At 49.4% G+C, this 14,680-nt stretch overlaps 1 protein-coding gene across 9 annotated transcripts in view; it reads right to left on the bottom strand.

The window, feature by feature from the left end:
* The window catches only part of RFX2 (regulatory factor X2), a 97,163-nt gene that overhangs the window by 63,306 nt on the left and 19,177 nt on the right, over window positions 1–14,680 (bottom strand). The window contains exon 1 of one of the 9 annotated variants that reach the window (XM_068537163.1): window positions 1,416–1,492. The exons of the other annotated variants lie outside the window; for them this stretch is intronic. The gene's annotated coding sequence lies outside the window, so the exon portion shown is untranslated. Of the gene's footprint in view, window positions 1–1,415; window positions 1,493–14,680 lie in introns of those variants that run through there. 9 annotated transcript variants of the gene reach the window in all.

The raw sequence follows: 14,680 nt of genomic DNA, 5'->3' as shown, positions 1-14,680 counted from the left end.
CCAGAGAGCAGGGCCGAGGCCAAGGCCAGGCTGGAGAGCACCTGCCCCTCCAAGTGCCGACGGCTCGGTTAGCGAGGGCTTCAAAGGGGACTAAGTACCACAGCGAGCAGCGGCTACAGCCCCCCGTCAAATCATCTCAGCCCCTAGCGCGCGCTTTCCCCAGCTCGGCACAGAGGCCACTGGGCCAGGACACTCTTGGATGTGGGGCCGGCCTGGGCACTGTCGGGTCCTGAGCAGCATTCCCGGCCCCAGCCACTCGATGCCAGAAGCACCTCCCCAGCTGTGACTCAACCATAAATGGCTGAGACATCACCCAGTGTCCTCTGGGGGCAAAGTCAGCTGGGGATGAGAGGCACTGCTTCGCCTTTTCTGAAACTGCTCATAAATTATAACCTCATCTTCTCACAATTCCCAGGAGCCTTGTACGCGCCTTCAAGTTTGAGAGGAGCTGCTGTAAGCCAGGGTGTTTTAGCCTCAGCACTGGAGACCTTTGGGGCCCATCATTCTCCGTGCGGGGCCGTCCTGGGCGCTGGGGGGTGTGGGGCAGCCTCCCTGGCCCCACCCACTCGATGCCAGGAGCCCCCAGTGGTGATGACCACAGATGTCCCCAGACGTCACTCAGCATCCCCTGCGGCAGGATCATCCCCAGGGAGACCCACGGCATTTCCACGCCAACCACACACCCTTCTCCATGCCCGTGGCCTCGGACCTGCTTCCTATCACACAACTGTGCACGTGGCTTCTGGACCAGCCAGTCTGCCTCGAGAAAACAAAGTCTGGGCCTTAGTCATCCTTGCAGTCCCCTCCCAGCCCCTAGCGTGTTGCCCACGATGATCCTCCAGAGATATTTTGGGGCGAGCAGGTGGATGAGGGCCCTGCTGCCTAGGCTGCCCGCCTGTCCCGTCCGCCTTTGCTGAGCCAGCGGCCAGCTCCGCCCTCCACTGGCCGGGGTCCCCAGCCCCAGGTTCCCGGGTGCAGTTTCATCAGTGTCCAGCTTTTGTATTTGGGCAGGTGGAGAAGGCACTGACCTAACTCATCCCCTCCTCCCTACCGCCCAAGTCTTCAGAGCGGCCCACACAGCAGAGGGGGGTGGGGGAGGAGGAGGAGCAGGGCGGGGTGACAAGGAACAGGCCAGGAGCTTCCTCCTGGACAGCATCTTCTGGGCCTGAGCCTGGTGACAGCCCGGCACAGGACAGGGCTGCCTCGCTGCCAGGGCACTTCCCATCCCCCTCACCATCCCCAGAGATGGCCAGTGACCATGCGTGATGGGCAGTACCTCCGTGACGGATTCGGACAAAGAGGAGGCTGGCTTTCTTCATCCCACCGTCGGCACACCCGGGACCTTCCAATTTACCCCTCCTCCCCTCCCCGTCATCACTGCACTCCGGAATTTAAAAAGCAGAGAAACGGCCTACCTAAAAATGGAGAACTTCCACTTGAAATCACAGCGCTGGAGGGGCCCTTAACATCTCCTAGCACGGCTCTTTCACCCGATGGAGGAAGGGCTTTACCCAAAGACATTAGGCATCCAAGCTGCGAGGCCTGATGTGTGTGGGGGCGGGGGCGGGGGTGGGAGGGGGAGGGCGGGTGGTGGGAAGAATTTTCAAGGAAATTTTTTTAAATGATCAATTTAAAAGAAAATTTTAAAATCAGGCTACAACTCCTGAAAAATGACTTGCCTAAACTGGGACCGGGTATGAAACAATTTTCTGGAATGCAGAGCAGTGTTTCTTTTGGAAAGATTTACCTTCCTCAGTATGCAACGATCTACAACTATCCTGCTGCAACAGGCTGCAGAAAGAATCATGTATTCTAATTAATCTTTGGGGGAATCTCTGAGTAAGTCAGAACTTATTCCTTTTAATTCCAGCAACCCTCGATGTAATTGGATCTTAATGACTGCATCTAATAGGGATGGCGGCCTAACAAGCTTTTTTTTTTTTTAAACAGCTTGCTTTTATTTGTTCTAGAACACAAATGACATCCCATGATAAGTTTTGACTGCAAAAGAACACTGGGAAACGTGTTCAGATACTTTATATCGTCCTAAGACATTAGCCGGAATACTGGTACAAAGGTGCAGCGAGCATGTTCTGGGGGCATTCAGCCACAGAGCGAATCGCCCTTCAAAAAGAAACACAAATCCGTACAACTAAGCAAGCCTCCCCTCGAGGGCTGTATTACTGACCGCTGGCTGCTGCGTTCTCATACGGGAGGCACTTTTGCAGTTGCTGCTGCGTTAATCAGATGGGCTGCGCTCGAGATGAATAAAGCAGGATTGAGTCCCCACCAAAAATCTGCCCTGGCGAACTTTTCTCAATTTATAGCCCTGGTTGGTGGGCGGGGGCGGGGGGATGACGCAGGGACGAGGGAAAGAAATGTGTCACTGGCTTTGAATGAAGTTCAGGGGCAGTGTTTACCTAAGCAACCGAGCCTGGTAAACATTCGCTATCTCTGGTGGTGCAGTGAGACTGTTTTGATCGAAAGCCACACTGCAAAGTGGCTGCAAAGTGCCCCTCAACAGGGGAAGGATTTGGTGGGAACATCTTGCTTCTCTGTTACTTTTTTTTTTTTTTAATTTTTATTGGAGTCTAGTTGATTTACAATGTTGTGTTAGTTTCAGGTGCACAGCAAAGTGAGTCAGTTATACATATACATATATCCACTCTTTTTTAGATTCTTTTCCCATTTAGGTCATTACAGAGAACTGAGTAGAGTTCCCTGTGCTATACAGTAGGTCCTTATTATCTATTTTATGTACAGTAGTGTGTACATGTCAACCCCAATCTCCCAATTTATCCCTCCCCCACCCTATCTCCCTGGTAACCGTAAGTTTGTTTTCTACATCTGTGACTCTATTTCTGTTTTGTAGGTAAGTTCCTTTGTACCATTTTTTTAAGATTCCACATATAAGCCATATCATAAAAGCACGATGTACACGCTCCCCTGAGGGTCATCTGAGTATCCAACTTCTTAAGAGGAATCCGGAAGAACCAGAAGGTTCAGGGTTCAGTTTCCATCACCAGCCAACCTGACACGTGACTGTCTTTACGTGTGAACTGTCAGGGTTCGACACCCGGCTTTTCTGATATTCTTGAGCAACAGGAATAAAAACATCGTGCTGAAAAATGTCCGAGGAGTTGTGGCTTATCAGTGACATACGATAAGTAGGCTGGATGGGTGAAGACTTTTATAAACACAAGGAATTAGATTGAAAAAGACATTCGACTTAAGACTGAAATAAGTCTCCAGCTGAGGGAGGTCTAGGACATATTCCAGGGGCTAAAAGTTTTTTTTTTTTTTTTTTCCCCAATAGCTCCTCTTGGTTTATATAGATGAGATGCCAGCATAACAATACGCCTTCTTCTAAAGTAGACCCCCGGTGGACCCAGGTCTACCTTTGGTGGCAAATCAAACGCAAACAATTTCACCAGGGAAAAATATATGCAGATGTTCAATTAAACCCTGGAGTCCACAGTCCTGGCGCTGTTTGCCAGCCCTCATTGTTTGCTGAGTAACAACGGTTGCCAGGGGCGACGTAGTCTACTCTCTCTCCAAGAGCCTGTTGCTGGGCAACTGCGAGAATACTTCCCAAACCAAACAATGTCATCCCCGGAGCAATCCCCTCTATCTCACATTAACCAGATCTAAAAAAAAACCCCTCCCAAATATGTAATCTATTATTTTCAGAAGCCCGAAGAGAAAGGCAAATAATCTCCTCTCTATAGTAACCGAGGGGAAAACAGTTTACCATATTTGTTCTGAAATAACAAAACCCAAGAAGGACCAACTCTCTCTGTGGAAAGCATCGTAGGAGGGACTCTTCAAGCCTTCCTAATGCTGGGAGGAGAAACTGCCTTTTTCTCCAAGAGGAAAGAATTTATTTATCATCCAGCAAACAATGTGGGGTAGCTCATAGCTGCACCCAGGTTTTCTGGGCAGTGGTTAGACAAACTGAAACAACCCGGGGAGATTAAGCTATCCGAAAAACTCGTAAGAACAGAGGAGTAGATACCTAATTAAAAAGACTTTTGAGACCATCAAGTGCGTTATGAAATAGGTACAAAGGGAACCGTGGACTCAGTATTACACACGCCTCCTGGGACCGCTGGAATAAACCACAGCATCTGGCGTCCCAGAGCCTGCTCTTCTTGCCCTACCCTGCGAGGGGAAGGCTCTCGGAAGAGGAAGCCAGGCCACATCAGGGCCCCGAGATGGCAGGAAGCACAGGGACACACAGCTCCGGAAAGAGGCCACAGGGAGGTTCCTAGTGTTGGCCAATCTTGACCCACAGAGAAAAGAAAACCAGCTGGACTCAAAGCCAATGCGGCCTCGGCTCTGCGGAGCAGTGCAGGCTGCGCACGGGTCCCTGAGGCTCTGGGACAGTGCAGGCTGCGCATGGGTCCCGAGGCTCTGCGACGGGGAAAGGGAGAGGGCTGCCCCCCCTCTTACAAGGGGAGCGGAGAGTTCTAAGCCATAGTCTTATCTGGGGGGAGCGTGGCCAAGGATCTTAAAACACGTTGACTGAATGGGAAGCACGTGGCTCCAGCGACAAGGGTCAACAGTTTAGATGATCAAAGCACACGACACTAAGAGACTTGTGCGTGATTAAAGCATGCCCTTTAGCTCTCGTTTGCGGTCTCGCCCCTGACGTGATCATGTCAGGGGTGCACAGAATCTTTGTCTTAAGACAGCGTCCAGGAGTCGCTCCTAGAATAAATGGACAGAATGGATGAGTGTCCCTGACAAGAAGGGAAGGTGGATTTCCACGCTGTTAGAATCTGAACCTGGGCTTCAGGGAGACCAGGAATTTGAGGCCAGCCTCTTGGGTCATTAACCCAGGGCTAAGTGCTAACGTGGAGTGGTCGCCATGCCCATCTCTAGTCCTGGAGGTGAGACCATGAGCAGCTTACACCACGGGAGTCGCCAGGGGACACTCCCATCCGAAGGGAGGCTCTGCCATGCAGCTGTGAGGACCCCAAACCCCGTGTCCAGAAAGAGGATTGACGCGGGAGTCCTAGTTGTGTTATTCATTGATTTCAACCAACACCCACTTACTGAATGCCTAGCCCAGGCCAGGCATTGCCCAGGAATCAAAGCAGACCAAATTCCCTTCCCTCGTGAAGTTTATATTCTACTAGGCAGTGGAGGGTGGGGGGGGAGCGGGGGATAGAGACAGTAAACAAAATGAATAAGGTAAATATATACTATGTCAGATGGTGACAGATGCCAAGGGGAAAACGGAGCAGAGCTAGGGGCTGCCAGGGTGGGGTGGGGCTGCAACTTTTAAAGGGTTGTCACGTGCCTCCCTGAGAAGACTCACTAAAGAGATGAAGAAAGTGAGGGGCAGAGCCATTTAGGCATCTGGGGGAGGAGCATTCTTGTGGAGGGAACAGCCAGTGCAAAGGTCCTGAGGTGGGACCATACCTGGCTGGTGACTAAAGCTGAGTGAACCAGGAGACAAAGAGAAGAAAAGGTCCGCACAGACCATCACACGGGCTTTGGCTTTTGCTCAGGGTGAAATGGAAGCGACCAGAGGGTTTCAGCCCAGGAACGACTTGATTTGACTTGTGTCTTAACCAGGTCCCTCTGGCTGCTGGGTTAAGAACAGGCGAAGAAGGAAAAGGGTGGCAGCAGAGAGAGTAGTTAAGGGGCTAATGTGATAATGCAGACGAGAGACGGTGACGTGGCCCAGTCTGGGTGACAGCAGTGGAGGGGTGCCAGTCAGATTCCGGATAAATACTGGAGGTGGAATCAGCAGGATTTGCTAATGGGTTGGATGTGGAGTGTGAGAGAAAGGCGTCAAGAGTGTCTCAAAGCCTTTTTGCAATTAGAAGGATGAGAACAGGAAAATTTCAGGAGAAGCAGGCCTGGGGTGCACCCAGGAGTTGAGTTTTAAAGATGTGAGGTGTGAGAGGCTCCGACAACCAAGCCGGGATACTGAGAAAGCAGATGGATGTATAAGTGAACATCTGAGGGGCAAGGAGTAAGCTGGAGCCAGCAGTGTATAGATAACGTGGGCTGGAGCCAGTAGTGTACTGAATATGTGGGTTGGAGGCAGCAATGTATAGATGACATGGGCTGGAGCCAGCAGTGTATAGATGACATGTGCTAGAACCATTAGTATATAGATGACATAGGCTGGAGCCATCAGTGTACAGAGGATGTGGGCTAGAGCCAGCAGTGTGTAGATGACATGGGCTGGAGCCATCAGTGTACAGATGACACGGGCTAGAACTGTCAGTACATAGATGACATAGGCTGGAGCCAGCAGTATATAGATGATATAGCCTGGAGCCATGAGTATATAGATGACATAGGCTGGAGCCAGCAGTATATAGATGATACAGCCTGGAGCCATGAGTATATAGATGACATAGGCTGGAGCCAGCAGTATATAGATGATACAGCCTGGAGCCATGAGTATATAGATGACATAGGCTGGAGCCAGCAGTGTATAGATGACCTATTTAAAGCCACGAGACTGGCTGAGCTCATCAAGGGAGAGCAGAGAAGAGACCCAGGGCCAGGCTCTCCATCATTTAGAGATCCTAAAGAAGAGGGAATCCAGAAAAGGAGCCTGAAAAGAGGAGGCCAAAGAAGTACGAGAAAGTGGTGTCCTGAGCACCAAGTGAATTGGAGGCTGGGAAATGACCACTGGATTCAGCGAAGTAGAGGTCACCGTGACCCTGACAGAGCAGTTCCAGAGGAATGGCATGGGCAAAAGCCACAGGGATTGGGGCAGGTTCAAGAGAGACCAAGAGTCATGGAACTGGACACCCAGGAACAGACAAGTGTTTTGAGGAATCTCTGCTGGAAAGAGGAGGAGAGGGACAGAGTGGCAGCTGGAAGAGGAGGTCAGTTGAGAGAGAGTTTCTGAAAATGGAAGAAGTAACAGCAGGTGTGTGTCGTGACCGGCAGGATCCAATGGGAGGGAACTGACATGGGAGAGGGGGGAGAATTGCTGGTGGCGTGTCCTTGCATAGATGGGATAGGACCAGAACTCCTGCAGAAGAGAGGAGGGGGTGGCCAGAGTTAGGCGCATGGACGTCTGTCCACCAGCCCAGCACAGAAGGCAGAGCCTCGGCCCAGATGCAGGTGTCACCCCGTCATAGATGGGTAACCCCAAACCTTAAAGTCCCTTCGGGGAGCTCCTGGTCCCCAATCCCATTCCTCAGCCATGGGGCCCCTTTGTTACGATTCCAGGGCCCTCCTGAGTCTACCCTGGGGTGGGTCACTCAGGTCTACAGACTCACAGCAGAGCCCCCAGCAGACCCTGGGCTTGGAAGGGTGAGCTGTAGCTGGGAATGAGCCCACAGATGGCCTCCCCAGGCCCCAGGCTTCAGGGCTGCATGTGACCATGACAGGAGGTGGGGCCTTTGGGAGGTGCGTAGGTCATGAGGGTGGAGCCCTCGTGAATGCGATTAGTGTCCTTATAAGAGAGACCCCAGACAGCTAGCTCACCCCTTCCACACCATGTGAGGACAGAGCGAGAAGGCTGTGACTCAGAGAGGGCCCGCACTGATCACACTGGCACCCTGATCTCAGACTTCCAGCTTCCAGAACCGTGAGCAATCGATTTCTGTCATTTATAAGCCGCCCAGTCTGTGGTATTCTGATACGGCAGCTTCAACGGACCAAGACAGACCAACAGCCACCCCCTAACCCCATGGTTCCCCCTCAACAGTCTAACAGAAACCCTGTCCTTCATGTTTGCACACGACTTGCCCTTTTTATTCTTCTCCATGATGACTAGATGCCTCTTTGGAAATCCACCAACATGTCTGATATTTCCATGTCCAATTATTACTAGAAGTTTGGTTCAATACACCGATTTTTCTTGCCATGTCCACATCCAAACACACAACCTTAAATAAGAAGACGCTCTAGGGTCGCACGGAAAAATAAAGCGAATTTCTTGCTCAGTCATGCTTGAACTATGTGAGATTACTGAGAAATTCAATGCAAGATAAACGAGTGAGGCCAGGAATCTTGCTGTGAGAGTTTCAAGAGCAGAGTTCTCCCGCTCTGGGTAACGCAGGGACTCAGGCCAGCAGGCAGAGTCCTCGCCTGTCTTAGGGAGGGAAGGACCTTCCCTGGCTTGGAAGTGGTCACTGGTCTCTGGGTTACCGCTATATCTCAACTGTCCCAGGACCCCAAATTCAGTCTCAGATCCCTTCGGAAGCACCCGGGGATCCCTGAAGAAATGAAAACACAGCGACAAAAGGCAAAATTAGGAATATTGATCTCACCCGTCATCTCCTCTCTCCCCATCTTAAACCCCTGTCCAATCCTATGGGAACAAAAGGACCTTTTATTTCGGGGCCCGTGAAAGTTTCAACCCCAAAGCCAAACCTCAGGGTGCTCTCACAAAATGGAGCAAAACGGGATTTTGTGGACGTTGTTGTTAAACCCATTATTCTAATTAAACCCGAGGAGAGAAATCTTGGAGGTATTCTAGGTTTTTAGCCTAATTAAGCCTAATTAATGCTAAGAAGATACACTAAAATCAATTCCATTTTAGAAAGGCATTCTCAGCAAAAGCTTGGGGGAAAAATGTTATTTTTGAAATTGAAAAAAGGCACCATAAGACCTTGAAAATATTTTAAATGACTTCCCTGTTACATCAGGATTTGAGATGAGTCTTCATCTCAAACACTTTCTACAGGTGCGGGGTTGGGCAGGGCCCAGAGCAGAAAACCAGCAAGCAGCCCACGGGGCCCCAAAAAACGCCCAGCTTTGCCTGGTTCTGTTTTTGGCATCTCCCTTCCCAACCCCGTATTAAGTCAGCTCCCAAAGCAGAGCAAAAGATAATTAGGGGAAAAAAATGGAATAAAATGTTCTAGCTCTACTTGAAAGGTGGAAAGAGAAACAGATGAGGACTCTGAAACATAACTCAAGTAACAGGGGACCAGCCTCCCCATCCTCCCTCCCTCTTTTCTCTCGTTCAAAATGTAGCCTTGGACAAAAAGCCACCTCTCGAACCCTCTCACATACCAATATTGGTCCCAGTTCCCCTTGCTTCTAGAAGTCGCGGCGGCTTGACCACCGTGACCTTTGAAAAGCATTTACCACTATTTCGGCATGAATTTTTAAAAGATAAATATTTGAAAGATTTCTATCCAAGTGGAATTTGAAACTATCTGAATAAAGAAAAAAGTAAGGCTGAGCTGAAAAAAAGCCCTCGAAAGCTTACTGTGGGCTGAAATCATGAAGACACGATTGCATTTCTGTGTAAGTCAAATCCTCTTTTTTTTTGACACAAATGTCGCGCTCAAGATTAGATTGAATGTGGATGGCTGATCTCAACAATTTGGGCTAATCCTCTTTGGGGATCTCAGCATCTCCCTAGGCTATTGCTCAGCCCAAGGTGATTAGGAGAGCATCTGTGAGGATGCAGAACACCAACAGAAATCGACCAGATTCTTCACTCTCTGGCAAATAGCAAGTGTGTTTCATCCTTACACATGAATGACCATGGACAACCACAAGAGGACATCCTGGCAACCTCTAGACAGGCCTTCCCCCGGTGGCAGAGGCTCTGGGCAGTGCCCAGGTCAAGGTCGACACTCAGGAAGATGGAAGATGGTTGAGGGGCAGCCCTGGCTGACACGGGGTGCTGGGACCACAGGGGACAGATGTGGAGCCGGTGGAGTCCGGGCCGTACCCTCAGTGGACGAGAGGGGAATGCATCCTGGACCCGTGTATCTTCCCCCGGACACACAGCACCAGCAAAGTGAGACGCCCCAGGAATACAATGCGATGGCTGAGAGTAGGCGCCTGGATCCGAATCCTGGATCCTCTGTTTGCTGGCTGGGTGACCTTCAGTCAGTGGCTTAAACCTTTCTCGTTTCCGTTTCTTTATCCGTAAACAGAGAAAGTAAATCCTGTCTGCCTCTGCTGGTTATTGCGTTAAATAAAATGAAGCCTACAGGGGCTTCCCTGGTGGTCCAGTGGGTAAGACCTCCCAATGCAGGGGGCCCGGGTTCCATCCCTGGTCGGGGAACTAGATCCCACATGCATGCTGCAACTGAGGATCCCACATGCATTCTGCAACTGAGGATCCCACATGCCGCAACTAAGACCCGGCACAGCCAAAATAAATAAATAAATAAATAAATAAATAAATAAATAAATAAATAAATAAATAAATAAATATTTTAAAAATGAAGCCTACAAAGCATGGGGTTCGCTTGCTGGCCCAGCACGTAGCAGATGCTCAGTAAGTATTAATTAGTGTCTAACTCACTCCGTTTTAAGGCAACCAAGATCAGCTGCTGGGTTTTGCCTGTTTAAATACCTGAAACCCCCAAAGCAGTTATGCCCTTTGCTATCTGTGATTTCAAAACAAACGAGTGAGATAAACACTTCAGGGAGCGCCTCGTGCTCTGTGCTGCGTTCATTCCAGGGCATATTTGTGGGGTGCGTCATTTTCACTGAATACTTCCTACTCGTTTCTCTCCTAGCACCGTGCCAAACGTAGCAGCTCTCCTTCCAAATGAACCCTGCCGGATTGCTGTTACAAAATGACATTTTATCATGGGCCCCCTTTCCCTTTTCAGAAACCCCGTCCTTGCATGAGACCTCAGAGCAGTGCATCATCCTTCCGGGGGAGTTTAATTGCCCGTAAGGAGATCCTTTTTGCTTTTCCTTCTTTGCCACAAGTTTCTGCGATTTGCATCGAAATGGGTGGCTTCTCCAGGGCTAATTCAAAGACAGGTGACGGTGCCTGCAGTGTCCCCACGAGCCTGTGCCAGAGGCGGTGCAGAGCCAGGCAGCACAGGTGCCTGGGTAGGGGGGGGATTCTCACCAGAGAGCAGGGTCTGCCTCTGCAGAAAATGACCTCTGGGCATCCCTCGAGACCTAGGATATGTGTGAACCTGCACAGCCAGAGAATGCAGAGCTAGCCGGAAGCAGTGTCTCTTTATCCCCCTCTCAGGATTTATCCTACAGAAATACACGTGTCCAGAAAGGTGCACGGACACACAAACACTGTTCACCACTGTGCAGAACAGCATGATTCATCATAGCCTCGAAGAAGAAACAACTCAATTGTCTGTCAGCTGATTCAGTAAGATGGGGTCCATCCACGGCTGGAATATTACTCAGCCACAAAGAGGAGCAAAGCACTGACACTCGCTACAATGTGGATGGACCTTGAAAGCGTGATGCTCAGCGAGAGAAGCCAGACATGAAAGACCACACAGTGTGTGCTTCCCTTGATGGGAAATGTCCAGAACAGGCAAACCCACAGAGACAGAGAGTGGGTGAGTAGTTGTCAGGGGCTGGGGGAGAGGGGGGCTGGGGAGTGACTGTTAATGGGCACGGGCACGGGTTTCTTTTCGGCGTGATGGAATGTTCTGGAGTTAGTGGTGATGGCTGCATCCTCTGGATATACCAAAAGCCACTGAACTGTATACTCTAAATGGGCCAACTTGACGGTATATGAAATATATCTCAATAAAGTGGTTTAAAAGAAGACACATGGGCAACGTATCCCTGGTGGCATTATTTGAAGCCACAAAAAACTGCAACCAACTTAAATGTCCATCAATAGGGAAATCATTAAATAAATCGTGGTACATCCTCTCTGTAATACTATGATGTCATTGAAATGAACAAGGTACTTTCTCCAAGAAAGATCTCCAAGCTATACAGTGCCTGGACAGAGAAGACTCTCAAATATTTAAGAATCTATGTTTAAAAATGCAGCTATATATGCTATAAAATAGGTACATTCATTTAAAAGGTCTAGAAGGACACACATCGTATTATTGGAGGCAAGGAAGACAGGAGAATGAAACAGAAACTTACAGTCGTTAATGACTTCTGCAGATGACTTTATAGGAAACTGATTTTTGCATTACTTACGTATCGTTAAAAAAATTGTGATACATTTGTAAGCACTTGAAGGCAAGTCAGTTCTTGTAAATTTGCAGGCTGTACCTAGAGAATGCTGTTTGTGCAGGGAATACCACTACTGTTCAACCCACTTGGTCTACAGCACGCTGCCGCTCTTACGACCGGAGCCATTAATGTTAATTCAACATTGAACATTAAAAGAAACCGTACCAGGCTTCCCTGGTGGCGCAGTGGTTAAGAATCTGCCTGCCAATGCAGGGGACACGGGTTCAAGCCCTGGTCCGGGAAGATCCCACGTGCCGCGGAGCATCTAAGCCCGTGGGCCACAGCTACTAAGCCTGTGCTCTAGAGCCCGCAAGCCACAACTACTGAAGCCCGCGAGCCACAACTACTGAAGCCCACTCACCTAGAGCCCACGCTCTGCAATGAGAAGCCCGCGCACAGCAACGAAGACCCAACCCAGCCAAAAATAAATTTAAAAAAAAAAAAAGGACCGAATAAACCAACTGTGGTACATTCACACAATGGAACAGGACTCCGCAGTAAAAGAACAAACTCCTGAAACACACACCAGCACGCTGAGTCTCAGATGCATTACACTGAGTGAGAGAAGCCAGTCTCAGAAGCTACACGCTGTGTGCCACCACTTATGTGACACTGTGGAGAAGGCAAAACTACAGGGCCAGGGACAGAGCGGGGTGGCCAGGGGACATGGGGGGAGTGGGGTGAGGGCCTGGCTGCAGACGGGCAGCTCAAGAGAACGTGTTGGGGTGTTGGAACTGCTCTCTGCCCTCTGGGTGGGTGGTAGTTACAAGAATCTACGCGTGTGTGAATACTCATAGAGGGGTGCACCCTGACTGTATGTAAACTATGAATGAACCAAAGGAACAGAGTGAATTTACTGAGTGCCAGACATCGCTTTAGGCACGGAGCATTCAAAGGTGATGACAGCTCTGCTTGGGGCCCCAACATCCTTGGGCAAGGGATTCAGACAAGAAACCAGTCACCAGATACGCAAGGTGATCTCCCACAGATGTGGGAGGTGCCAGAGTGAGCACTCCCCCGCACAGGGAGTAGCAGGTGCAAAGGCCCTGGGGCAGAGGAGGGCGGGGGGGGCTGGAGATGCTGGCAGAGACCCCACGGGCACCGCCAGAAGTCTGGGTTTTATTCCAATTCCTGAGGGAAGCCCCAGGTGGGGGCACACTATCATCTCACTTAGGTTCTTAAAAGAGCCTTCTTTTCAGACCATCGGGAGAAAGAGTGAAAGCAGGAAAACCAGGGAGGAAGAAGCTCCCATGGCATTTACTAGTTCAAATTTTAGAAATAATTAATGCTTCATAAGTTCCTAATCGAGCTTCTTAAGACCCATATATGGAAGCTGGGCTTTATACCATTTTATAAAGAAACCAAGTAACATTCACCCCAGTAAATGGAGGGTTAACTCGCTACGTATTTAGTTAACATGAAAGTAAGTGAGGGCCTCTACTATTTTCTTTTGGCCAAGCCACACGGCACGCGCGATCTTAGTTCCCCGACCAGGGATCGAACCCGTGCCCGCTGCGTTGGGAGCATGGAGTCTTAACCACTGGACCGTCAGGGAAGTCCCCCTGCTATTTTAATGCAGGTCAATCATCGCAGCCCACAAGCATCAGCTTGCTTACGAATTCAGTGTTAATTGTCCCTACTGATTTATAAATACCATTAACCAAAAATTAAATACTTTACAAGTGTACACTCATTTTTTAAAAGGGCACCTAAGACAGAGGAAATGGGCAAGGCGTTGAATCTGTAGTTTGGTTATAGTTACTCGCTGTTAGGATCAATAGAGTAAATTGATTTCAATCAGGGGTTGGCAAACTTTCTATAAAGGGCCAGAGAACAAATGTTTTTGGTTTCACGGGCCCCAAGTTCTCCGCTGAGGCTACTCTACTCCGTCACCATCTCTAGAAAACTGCCCTGGACCTGCCACAAGGAATGAGCCTGGCTGCGTTCACAGCCCTACGGGAGCCTGGGGCAGAGGGAAAAAACCGGCAATACTGATCCTGTCTTTAAAATTTTGATATTTTGCTCATCATGGATTATTCTGACATTGATTTTGATTTTTTAAAATACTGCATTAAGATACTGTTTATGCTGATTGGCTGAGTTTTCTCTGGCGCTGCTCCCTCCTTGAATTTTGTGCCCGAGGCGCTGTCTCACTTGCCTCACCCTAGTCCTGGCCCTGGAGCTGTTCCGACAAAACTTCATTTTTGAACACTGAAATTCGATTTTCATATACTTTGCATGTGTCACAAAACAGTCTCCGCTTTCAACCATCTGAAAATGCAGAAAATATTCTCAGCTTGCGGGACCTACCGAAAAATCAGGCGGCGTGCCGGATTGGGCCCCTGGGTGTAGTTCGCTGAGCTGTTTTAGATGGTCATTTACGAAGCAGGTCCTACTCATTTTTTTAATTAAGAAATTTTTTAATTTAAAAAACATTTTGACTCATCTTTATGTCCCATAAAAATAACTGCTCTCAAATGGGCACTCACATGACTGAACAAACCAGTCCTATTTTTTCCTTTGTGACATTCTTGCTTAGGTTACTTATGATTCCCTTCTCGCCCCAGGTCCCCTAGTGCACCAGCACGCATGCCCAGAACACCCCAGGATGCCTCTGGGTTTGGTGCAGGGAACACCTGTGAGTGACCAGACATGCCCTCAGTCTGCCCACCCGCCCACCGCTTTCCTTTCTGGGAAGGACCATCAACTCAAAAGTATCAATGTAATCTTCCCAAGTGAGGGTGTGGAAGTGAAATAAGTTAACGACGCACTG

This window comes from Eschrichtius robustus, chromosome 2, assembly GCF_028021215.1.
Source record: "Eschrichtius robustus isolate mEscRob2 chromosome 2, mEscRob2.pri, whole genome shotgun sequence".
Lineage (NCBI taxonomy): Eukaryota > Metazoa > Chordata > Mammalia > Artiodactyla > Eschrichtiidae > Eschrichtius > Eschrichtius robustus.
The sequence above is the reverse complement of the archived record's forward strand: the minus strand, read 5'-3'. Positions and strand labels throughout refer to the sequence as shown.